Here is a 10,970-nt window from a genome sequence, read left to right on the forward strand (position 1 = left end):
TACATCAACAGCATACCAAACCAGGGCCACCAGCCCTTCCCAGCCTCGATCTCTTTTGGACAGTCCTTCTTTAGGTGACCTTCTGGCCCACTTGTGTAACAACAGCAGATGACCCTGACTGCATCAGCAAAGGTCTTTGCCAGACGCTCCATTTGGAAGGCAGCGGTTCCTACCTTCCCTCATACATCCATTAATTCTATTAAAGTGGGATTACGATTCACCATGCCTGCAATCACCTTTCTACAATCCTCATTCGCATTGTCCTTAGCTAATTGAAGTAACAATGCTTCCTCAGCTGCCCCATTCTGTATTTGCTTGTCCAAGGAGTCTCTCAACCTATCCAGAAATGACACAGATCCCTCATTTGGACCTTGTTTTATTGTGATCCATGACTGTTGTGGAGTGCCATGATCTGGGACTTGCAATAAAGCTTGGAGAGCTTTACCCTGCTGCAGAACTGAAGGATGTAAGCAAGCTTGTAACTGAGGAGAGTTAACTGGACCCTCCCCCGTCAGTTGTGGAATCCCTGACCCAAAACGTGCATCATCCTGGGGGTATTCTAAATTCATCAATGATTGCTCATTTGCCAAGCACCTCCAATTTGACTCAAACATTAACATTTGCATAGGGGTCAATATAATTTGCGCAGTTGAATGCCAATCATCAGCAGTAAGCTCTGCTACGTAACAATGATTGAGCATAGGGTGAGCCTATTCCATAATGTGTACAGGTTAAGATTAACTCTTTCATCACTCCCCAGCTGAAAGGTTCCCACTCGGGGGGGGGGGGGGGGGGGGAACATTACCGCCCATTCGAAGCACTGGGCAGGCTAACACCCTGCCCTCCATGGCAGTTGCAGCATTGATATCCCCTTCCACAAGTGCTTGCTCCCAAATCTTTTGCCAGAATTTGGCAGGATCTGATCCTGATGCTGTAATTTGGACTGGTTGTTGAACATGACCTGAGGTCTCCTCTGATAAACCTATCACAGATGGCTCGGGATTACAGACAGGCAACGGGACAATGACCAGATCTCCCTGCTGCCCCGAAGGGAACCAACTCTGCCCACTTGACCCGGTGCCACTCTGCTCCTCCTGCCAGCTTTGACTGCATGAATCAGGCGATGGCAGAGAATCTGAATGCGCCAAAGGTATCTTATTGGACATCATCTGTGCAACTGGGAATGTGGCTATTTCAACTGCAGCCTTTGTCTCCCTGTCTGTTTCTGATTGTTCTAGTAAATCTAAGACCAATCTCCATGTTGTCAATGATGTTGTAGCAATTTTGTCCCCTCTGGTGGCAGCCCCCAAATGTAACAATCCAGCACTTAGCCATATCTGAATGCTGGAGACATTTCTTACTGTAACAGGCAAATTATTCCTTTTACACCACCCTAGCAGAGATCCTATTGCCATCTCATCATACTTTATGCCTTTATTTTTAAACATGTCTATTAGCATTGTTAATATAGGATTTATTTCTGTGGCCACATCTGATTGTTCTAGCAAATCTATGATCAGTCTACATGTTGTTAACGAAGCTGTGGCAATTTTGTCTCCCCTCAAGGCAGCCTTCAAAAAGTACCTTTCCAACACTTCACCATGTCTGAACACTGAAAACCTTTTTCACTGTAACTGGCAAATCATAGTTTTTACACCACACTAGCAGAATTCTTATTGTCATTTTATCATACTTTACACCTCTTTTTTCAGATATATCCATAAGCATTGCAAATATAGAATTTGTCTCCCTGTCCACATTTAATTGTTCTAGTAAGTCTAAGACTAATCTCCATGTTGTTAGCAATGTTGCAATTTTATTGCTCCTCAAGGCAGCCTCAAAAAGAAATTTTCCAGCATTTTGCCATGTCTGAACACTGGAGACATTTTTTAGTGTAACTAGCACATCATTTACTTTGCACCATCCTAGCAAAGTTCTTATTGCCTTCTTGTTATACTTTACACTTCTTTTTTCAAATATATCTATAAGCATTGTTAATGCAGAATTTTCTTCTGCACCCATATTAATTAGCCCCCATCTATGCTGGGTACCAGAAGCTGCAATTTGAGTTAAGATGGACAACAAATATTGCAATACACCTATATCAATTAGTTGCAAAGGCTCACCTCTCACAGTGTGTTATGGGTCACGGGTTCTCCCGCTTGTCTCAGTTATGTTGGGTGCCAGTTGTAGTCAGAGTCAAACTCAGTCAGCCCCACACGGGGCACCAATTGCTGCAGCACAAACAAACTAATAGGCTACAACAACACTTAAATAGCAAGGCAGTCAGATTCTACTGTCTGTGCTGTATCTCCTTCCTCCAGAGCTCAGACCACACCCCTCCTCCTCCATCCAACTCCCTCTCCCGCCATCCTCGGGGCTATTTAACTACTTAGCAGGAATGAGCTACAGCTGCACATTGTCCATGTCAATCAACCCACTGCCGCTGAGGCAAGGCCACAGATGCATGTTATCAATGCCAATCAACACACTGCCTTTGTTCCTCTACAATGCTGAGCATTATATATATATATATATATATATAAAAATTTTGTGCTTCCTACATTTAGAATAAATCATTCATGTATGCTTGCATTTCATAAAGGACATTTTTGCATATGTTAGGACACTTCTGCAGTTCAGACTCCTGAACCATATAGATTTTATTACCAGGGAGCTGCAATTGGTCAGTCAGTACTCACTCAACTCCATCTACTATGCAATGTGGGTTTTGTGTTTTCTTGCTTCGGTCATTGCATTATTTGAAATTTTTGGAGCCCACATTAGTCAAACAAAGCTATGTACTCACAGAGTTTGAAATTAGAGGGGGACTTGTATTTAAGACTGCCATTACATTTATCTGATTGGGATAAACAATGGAAACTTCTTATCTCTATATATCAATGTTCTCGAAGTACAGTAGACTGATAACATTATACAGCCACAGCAAACTGGCAAGTAGCAACAGAGGATAAGCCTGACAGTTTATATCGGCACACAATATTTTGCTTCATCAGAGGATTCTTGACTACACAGTCCTGAGTGATATATGTTGGAGAATCATTTTGTCCACCTGCTCGTCACTTTTTTTAAAGATGTTCACTAAGGAGAAAATAGCTTTCAGTGACCCGAAACATTATAAGGAGAGTTCTCAGCTATCACTTTGCTAAGTGCAAAGGGAAAATACTTATCTCCCAGGCTATCAAGGTGCAGTGTGATTACAGTTCAGACAATTCCATGACATTATCAACAATGATGCCTCTTTATGTAGTAGGCCTAAGTCTTTCCCATGTGAAGTAATCTACCCCAGTGAAGTGTCAAACTGTGATATTCCCTGCCTTCCACATCAACCTAGCCTGGCAGAGTGGTGGGGTTCTCTGTACTCCGGATGAGAACCTGGAAAGCAGTTTCCCATTACCTCTTTCACTACAGAAAAATTCTACCACCACATGACTAGACCTTGACCATTTGCTAGTAGTATAAGTGCTTGAAGCCAGTATAGGATACAGGCTAAAATTTCAAAGAGGTGCTAGACTATAATAAAATGTATAAAAACTGCTTTACTGCCAGCTTTCAGTGTCCCGGGTTGTCATTTAGTCCCAGTAAGGACCAGGAAATACCTTATTGCTAAAGCCAAGTTTGATTTGTGCATCCATTTTACAGCAGTGCTGATCAGTTTTTGGAACAAGCTGCACGGCATCACAAACCTGCAAAGCCAGTAAAAATCACTCAGCTCATGCACGAAGAAAAACATGGTTTAGACAGGAACTTAGTCTGGATAAAGTCTAGGTGAGTTTGTAACCCTCCATATCCAGCATCTTCCTTAATGCTTGGCTTATCTTTTGACTTGATTACAAATGGATCCATTATTTACAGTTTTTAGCTCCCAGGCTGACTGTCAGGAATTACAGTTCTGGTCTGCAGACACTGAGGCAAAAGGTGTATTAATCATCTTGGCTTTTGAAGTGTGTGCTTTATCAGAACCATAGTTTGATTAACTGATTTCAGTATTTTCATCACATGCAGCTCATGAAAATAAGGTTCTCAAGATTTCACTTCATGTGTCTCAGCAGGCTGCTAGTGGCCCCAAATCCAAGCCTATTTTGCATATTGGAGTAGACTGAAGATACCTTTCATTCCATTAAAATGATAGATGTGTTACTAAATACAGCAGATGGTCTTGAAAATTTCAGACATCCACCCTCAACTACAACTCTCATGAATGCTATGCGTAGCAACAGGTACCAAGAGCCTTGATGCAGCATCGGTCTCACCTTGGAAGAACTGAAAAGGGTAAGTCAGTTTGTAGACCTTCATGGGAAGCCTTTAGACTATCCCTCATAAAAGCGTAACAATTAACACTACTTAATCTTCAGATGGTACAATTAAATTCTTCCAAACACTCAATGCAGGTTAAATAACTCCTTCTTTTACATGTATTTTAGCTTTTTTTACAGGACAAGACCTCAAAAGGTAACAAATCCCTAGTCACCCTGGATCGGCAGAGATGCTGAAATCCTGGGATGTCATCCAGTAACTGTAACATTAAAGATATTGCATTCCATATCTATAGAAAAAGATAATCACACAGATCTCTCTTGTAAAATGCTTTGAGGACAACTTTGTATAAGTATCAAGTATTATGTTTTTAGTAATAGACGATTTGTATAACAGATAACTGTGTTAAACAAAATAAACTATTCTTTTCAGAATTACTGAAATACTTGACAAATCACATTTTATTAATATAAGAAATCCATAATTTGACTGCAAAAATAATTGCCTTAGTGATATCAGCTATCTCAAAAAGCACAAGGCTATTTAAATCATCTAATCATCTTGTCATACTTTTCAAACTGAAGCATTAGTAGCTTTATCAAGGGTTCGAATGCAGCTGAGACCTTCAGCCTTGATTTAATCTGACTCCCTGCTGACACTGAAAGGAAATACGTAAATCTTATTAGGCTTACAGTGATTTCCTTCAATCATGAATTTAATAAAGCTGGTTGGTTTCTTTTAGTGTGCCAAAATCTGTAAAGTTCCAAAAGCTAAATAGCTTTCTATTAAGTAAACAGAAAGTCAGTATGAAGGAGCATTAAAGTACATTATGCAACACCAAGACTGGAACTGGAGGGATCATTTGCAAAACCCTGAGCCTGTTGTGAAGTTCACTTTTTTGAAGGGAAATACTTGCACCTTGACAATAAAGTCCTGTTGTCATAACTGGAAAAACATGAATTTTTTATTAATGTTGCAAAGTTAAAGCATACATGTTAGTCCAACCTATACAATTGTGTGTGCGCCATCAGGAGAACAGGCACACAGGTGTTACATAGTCACCTTTGGTGCAGGAAATAGCAGAAGAAACTGTGCATTCAGTGATCCTGAATCACTCCAGTATATTGTGGGGTGGGTTTTCCCTTAGCTCTTGGCCCCTACTGTCCATGTCTGCAAAACTAGAAGGCCTTTTAGAGATGCAAAAAGATGCTGGCTCCATTGGAGCTGAAATTTCCTATGGAAAACCAGAGCCAACCTTCCTACAAGCACAGCAGTGAGGAGACAGAGAAATTGTATTTAGTATATTTTCCCCTTTAACCTCAGCAGAGAGTTGCTATGCATGTATCTGTGACCACCACACCAGGTGACAAAAGAAACTGATACCTTTCTACTGTTCGATCTGCTACTCTCGAAAGTTCTTCATTGGCACTTTTAACTGGAACAGCACAGGATAATGTTAACCTAAAAATCCTTATAATTAATTATGAGAGGGCTGATTTAATCCTTACATACAACTTCGTAAGTCCCATTGAAATTGGACAAAGTGGTATATGTGTGTCCCAGAGGAGAGCTGGATCCTTAGTTAAATACTGCTTTTATTTTCCAGAAAAGCAGATCTACAGACAGCCACAGGGAACAAAATCTTCAAAATTCATGACTGCAGAAAAAATGCCCTAATCTGATAGATTTGCTATTAAAACTTCTGACCTATTTGAATGGATGCTTTAGCTGAAGTTTTATCAAATCTGATGTAACATGCCTTATGCAGTTTTCCTCATCATGATTTGTTGGAGCCACTGTGTATCTAAGTGGGTGAATCCTATGACGTCTAGTCATACGAGAAGATTGCTTCCATATCCTGGGCTGCATAAAAAGGAGCATGGCCAGCAGGTCAAGGGAGGTCATTTTCCTCCTCTACTCTGGTGAGACCTCACTGGGAATACCATGTCGAGCTCCGGGGTCCTCAGTACAGAAAGGGCATGGACCTGTTAGAGTGGGTCCAGAGGAGGGACACAGAAATGATCAGAGGGATGAAACACCCCTCCTGTGAGGAAAGGCTGATAAGACTTGGGGTTGTTCAGCCTGGAGAAAAGAAGGCTCCAGGGAGACCTTATCGCAGCTTTTCAGTACTTAAAGGGGGTTAAGAAAGATTGGGACAGACTTTTTAGTAGGGCCTGTAGCAATAGATCAATGGGCAATGGTTCTAAATAAAAGAGGGTAGATTCAGACTATATATAAGGAAGAAATTTTTTACAATTAGGGTGGTGGAACAGTGGAACAGGTTGCCCAGAGAGGTGTAGATGCCCCATCCCTGGAAACATTCAAGGTCAGGTTGGACACACCTCTGAGCAGCCTGATCTAGTTGAAAATGTCCCTGCTTATTGCAGGACCATTGGACTAGATGACTTATAAAGGTTCCCTCCAACCCAAACTATTCTATGATTCTATGACATGGAAACCATGCATTGCTTGCACTGCCATATGCCTTATTCTGTATTCTTTGGACAGTCACATGTAAATCTCTGATAAGGTACCTGTGTATCCTTTTGCAGGAAGTGCTAAAGAAGACATTGGACAAATATAGAATATGGTGTACAGCTTGGAAAGATAGACCAGAATCTGTCCCATGTTCAAGCTATTTGAACAAGTAAGTTTGTATTCTCACAGACAGAAACACAGCAAGTGGGAAATGAGGAGCCAAGATACAAGAATGTAAAGAGGCAGATCCAGCCTAAACTTCTGAATTTTTCCTAGACATTTTATTTATTATATTTAGAAGACATTTTCATTAGGAAACATAACTGAAAATAGTCCTATTATTAACAAAGCACTGCATAAAAGATCCTATAGTCTTAAGTGAGAGACAGATTTGTGAGTGATAAAAGCTTGAATTCAATAAAAAGTGCATTAGACACATTTAAAGTGACTGCATATATTGCATTGGAACATGATTTATGAAACCTTGCAGACACTTAAGTGTATATAAAAGTATGACTCCATTGTTAAAATGAGGATACATGCTTCTGATGATTAGTGAAGTTACTATTATTTTTAATGGCATTTGCAGTGAGAGGGAAGGGGCACACATAGCAGAAACTGTCTACAAGTGTGGGTAGGGTCTGATGAAAAATTTAAGCTGAAAATATCAAGGAATTTTAAAATGTCAAAACATTTTTACATTTTCATTTTGGAAAGGCCAAAATCTTTGCTTTCTATGCTTTCAAAATAATAAAAAAATCTGTTCATAGCAGATTAAAAAAAGGAAGGGTTAAAAGTTTTAAATAGCCCATAACCAAATGATATCTTATTGCAGATTAAGCTTTTTATTTTTTTTTACTGATGTGAAAATGAAGCAGCATGGGATCTCCTTTTTCATTTTGCAGAAATCCTCTCTTCTCATGCAAAATTTGTTTTGACTTGAATTGGCCTAATTTTTTCAATGTTGGGGGTTCAACAGCTATATTTATTCATGACAGTAAGTCATATCACAACACTGGCATTACAAGACAACAATAACTGAGTAGTAAATTTAGTAACTTTAAGAGTCTAAAGATGTAAGGAATTATATATTCTGCTCTCTCTTTTCTACTGAGTATGTTCCATGGACTAAATATTTATTTATTGTTCCTTTTACTGTTTTATAACATAAATGAGAAATAAGTAGCTCAGACACTTCTTCAGATTCTTATCCTTTTTAAAATATATATGTATTCATTTTCATGATGTGCTAAGCCCATTGCAATCATCCAGAAATAGCTGAATGTTATTCCAAGATACGAACAATCTAATAGCCAAGAAGACAGAGAGAAGGAAGGGGAAAAGAAATGCTGCTTTAAAAGGGATTTTAGTGAACATATTAAAAGTGAAAATATGTGTAATTGCAGTGTATAAAGGCTTTTCCACTTTACATATGAATGTCTCAATATCTGGTGTCAGTAAGCAGGTATCACTGAACACATAGATATCAAAGAACTCAAGATGATACATAGGGAAAACTGTCCAAAAGTCAGAGGAAAAAAAAAAAAAAGAAGAAAAAAAAAAAGAAAAATCTCATGTATTTTTCTGCTATGAGGATTATGTGAGTTGTGTTGCTAGAAAGCTAGAGCCAGATTCAGGCCCACAGCTCCTCTGACGCAGTACAGTTTGACAGACTAAGGAAAAAAAGAGTAGCCAGCAATTTAAATGGGAGATGTGACTGGGGACATAGGCAGGTACAATGTCTCAGTGTTTCACGCTTCTACCATAAGCACATATACACACACAGAGCATGTAAGTCTAAGGCCAGGTCCAACTGCAGCAGCTATATGCATATCATCAGTCACCACACCATTTTATTCCCAAGGCATTTCACAAACCGTGCCCATCAGATCTGTGTGGGTAGTCTGTGTGGAGGAGGTTCTTTTTCTTCCTAGTTATTGGTATGGCAACAGTTAGTTATATCTTGATTGCATTCAGAAAGCGATAGAAATTCTTTGGCTGGATCACAAACAGGCAAAACACTGTGACAAATGTTAAAAAGTGTTTTTATCAGACCATTTTTAATTGGGTAGTAGCCTACGGCATTATGGCAGGGAACTATGTTTTTTTCTTCCCAAATGGTTTTAACTGCTTGTTGAATAGTGTCACCCCTGTGATAGAAACTTCAACCATGTACTGTCTTTAGAGCTCCTGTTTGATAGATGAGATTTACTTCATATAGATAGTTTCTTCATAAGATTTACAGAAAAAGAAAATTGGGTAACTTCTCACCTTTGAACTTTGGCACCTCTTGGAAACCATGGAAGAGAGCATACAAGTAAAGTAAAACCTGAGCTTCAGTTTCCTCCCTTCCCCAGGCAGTGCTGATGAATTGGGGCAGATCCAAGAGTTCCAATGGTATAAGAGGCTGAGCACTTTTTGTAGGCTGGCAGTAACATAAAAATCCTCACAGAATCGTAGCAGATATATGGTTTAGTGGTGAGGTCTCAGAAAGAGGGTGGTTTGTGTCTTGTTTCCTGCAGATCCCAGGTTTCTTAAAGATGTCTGCTCAAGCAGTCTTTTGACCATCCCAGTCTAAGACAATGAATTGAAACATGTGACTTACCAACTGTGATGGGACTGAAACAAAACATCCATGAATTCTGTGGAGGGTTGTGTCCAGATATAAATGCTATCACAGAGCCAGCTACACTAATTATTGCCCAGCCATACACTGATAGCTACAGTGCTCGAAACTGTGAAGCTTATGTGAGGCATCCTTCCCTTGCCATCAGGGAGCTGGGTTTATCTACTTCCATAACACCTTGGGAAAGCTGACTGTTTTCCAGTGATTACATCCTGAACCTTGAGATATATCCAAGATGCATGGGCATGTATGTGTGTATAAGACATTTAATCTTAGTCCCACAAGCTGTTCCCAAAGTCCTTTCTTAAGAGCATGTTCTATCTCCAAGGAACCATCTTGCTCTCTGATTCATTCTGTTAAATGCATGTTGGCTAATCAAACTGTTGACTTTTATGATATGATTAAGGAAGTAGTTCCTCGTTATTTATGCCTATTAGCAGTTGTCTTAGATGATACTGTAAAGTCTACCCTCAGAATGAATCATGAAAGAATGAGGAAAATACCACATACCCTCTGCAGTGAAAATTCTTGTTCTGAAACAAGCTGTTTATAGCGTTATACTTCTTTTTAACTATATGGCCTCCAGAAACAAAGATAGATTTATTTTCTTTTCCAACAACATCCAGCACTCCACCTCACTGGGTATATTCCAGGCTTACTGGTACTTTTCCTAGCATTGCTCTGTACTAGAAAAGATATTTGTTAGATGTTATTTCCTAGACAAAGTGGTGCTGATTTGCTACCACCACAGTCAAAATCATAAACAATAACATAATTAGTGGAATTCCCAAGTTTTTCTGGCTAATGTTCCCAAAATATGTGAGATGGATGTATTATTTTTAGAGATGTGTTTTTCAGCATATCTAGAGTCTCTAAACATCAGAGGCTAAAACTCAAGCAAAAAATAATCCTGTATTTCTAGGAGCCAGATAATGAAGTCCAGGTAGGAGCAATAAGGTGAAGCAAAAGCTACATTTAGAGAATACTTCATTTCTTACAGAACATCTCTAGTTATAATAATAATGTAACTGGTCATCTGCCATGTTCTTCCAGTATGGTGTACATAGTATTTGTGGAGTGGATCATTGTTCATGGAAGATCTTGTGGTGTGAAGATCATGTGAAGGTCTTGTGGTGAACAACAGGAGCTATTTATTGAGTGGAGTGGAAATCAAAGAGAGGTGATTCATGAGCTATGATTTTTCAGATTGTTAGATTCTTGACTACACATGCTAACACATATGATTTCATGACACAGGAAAAAGCAATTAGACAGAAGGGCACTGATCATGCAGGATGATGTCCTTTTGGAAGCATAAAGTGTTGGTGAGGTCTTTATGCCCTTCTCACATCGAAAAATTGTCCCCAGTTCTCATGGACTTTAGTGACAGATCTGAGGATGGTTTCTCAAATGAGTAAAAAAAAAAAATGGTTTCTGAAGTACTTGTGTGTGCAACCCAGTCAAAGGAAAATCTAAACCAGCTTCACATGTGTAATGTTACTTATAAAGGTACTCTGAGGAGCTCTATATCTGATAATGACATTTTGTTCTCCTGAGATGTTTGAAAACAGATTAGGAGATCAGACAG

Source organism: Falco peregrinus, chromosome 6 (assembly GCF_023634155.1).
Source record: "Falco peregrinus isolate bFalPer1 chromosome 6, bFalPer1.pri, whole genome shotgun sequence".
In the NCBI taxonomy this organism is placed as follows: Eukaryota; Metazoa; Chordata; class Aves; order Falconiformes; family Falconidae; genus Falco; species Falco peregrinus.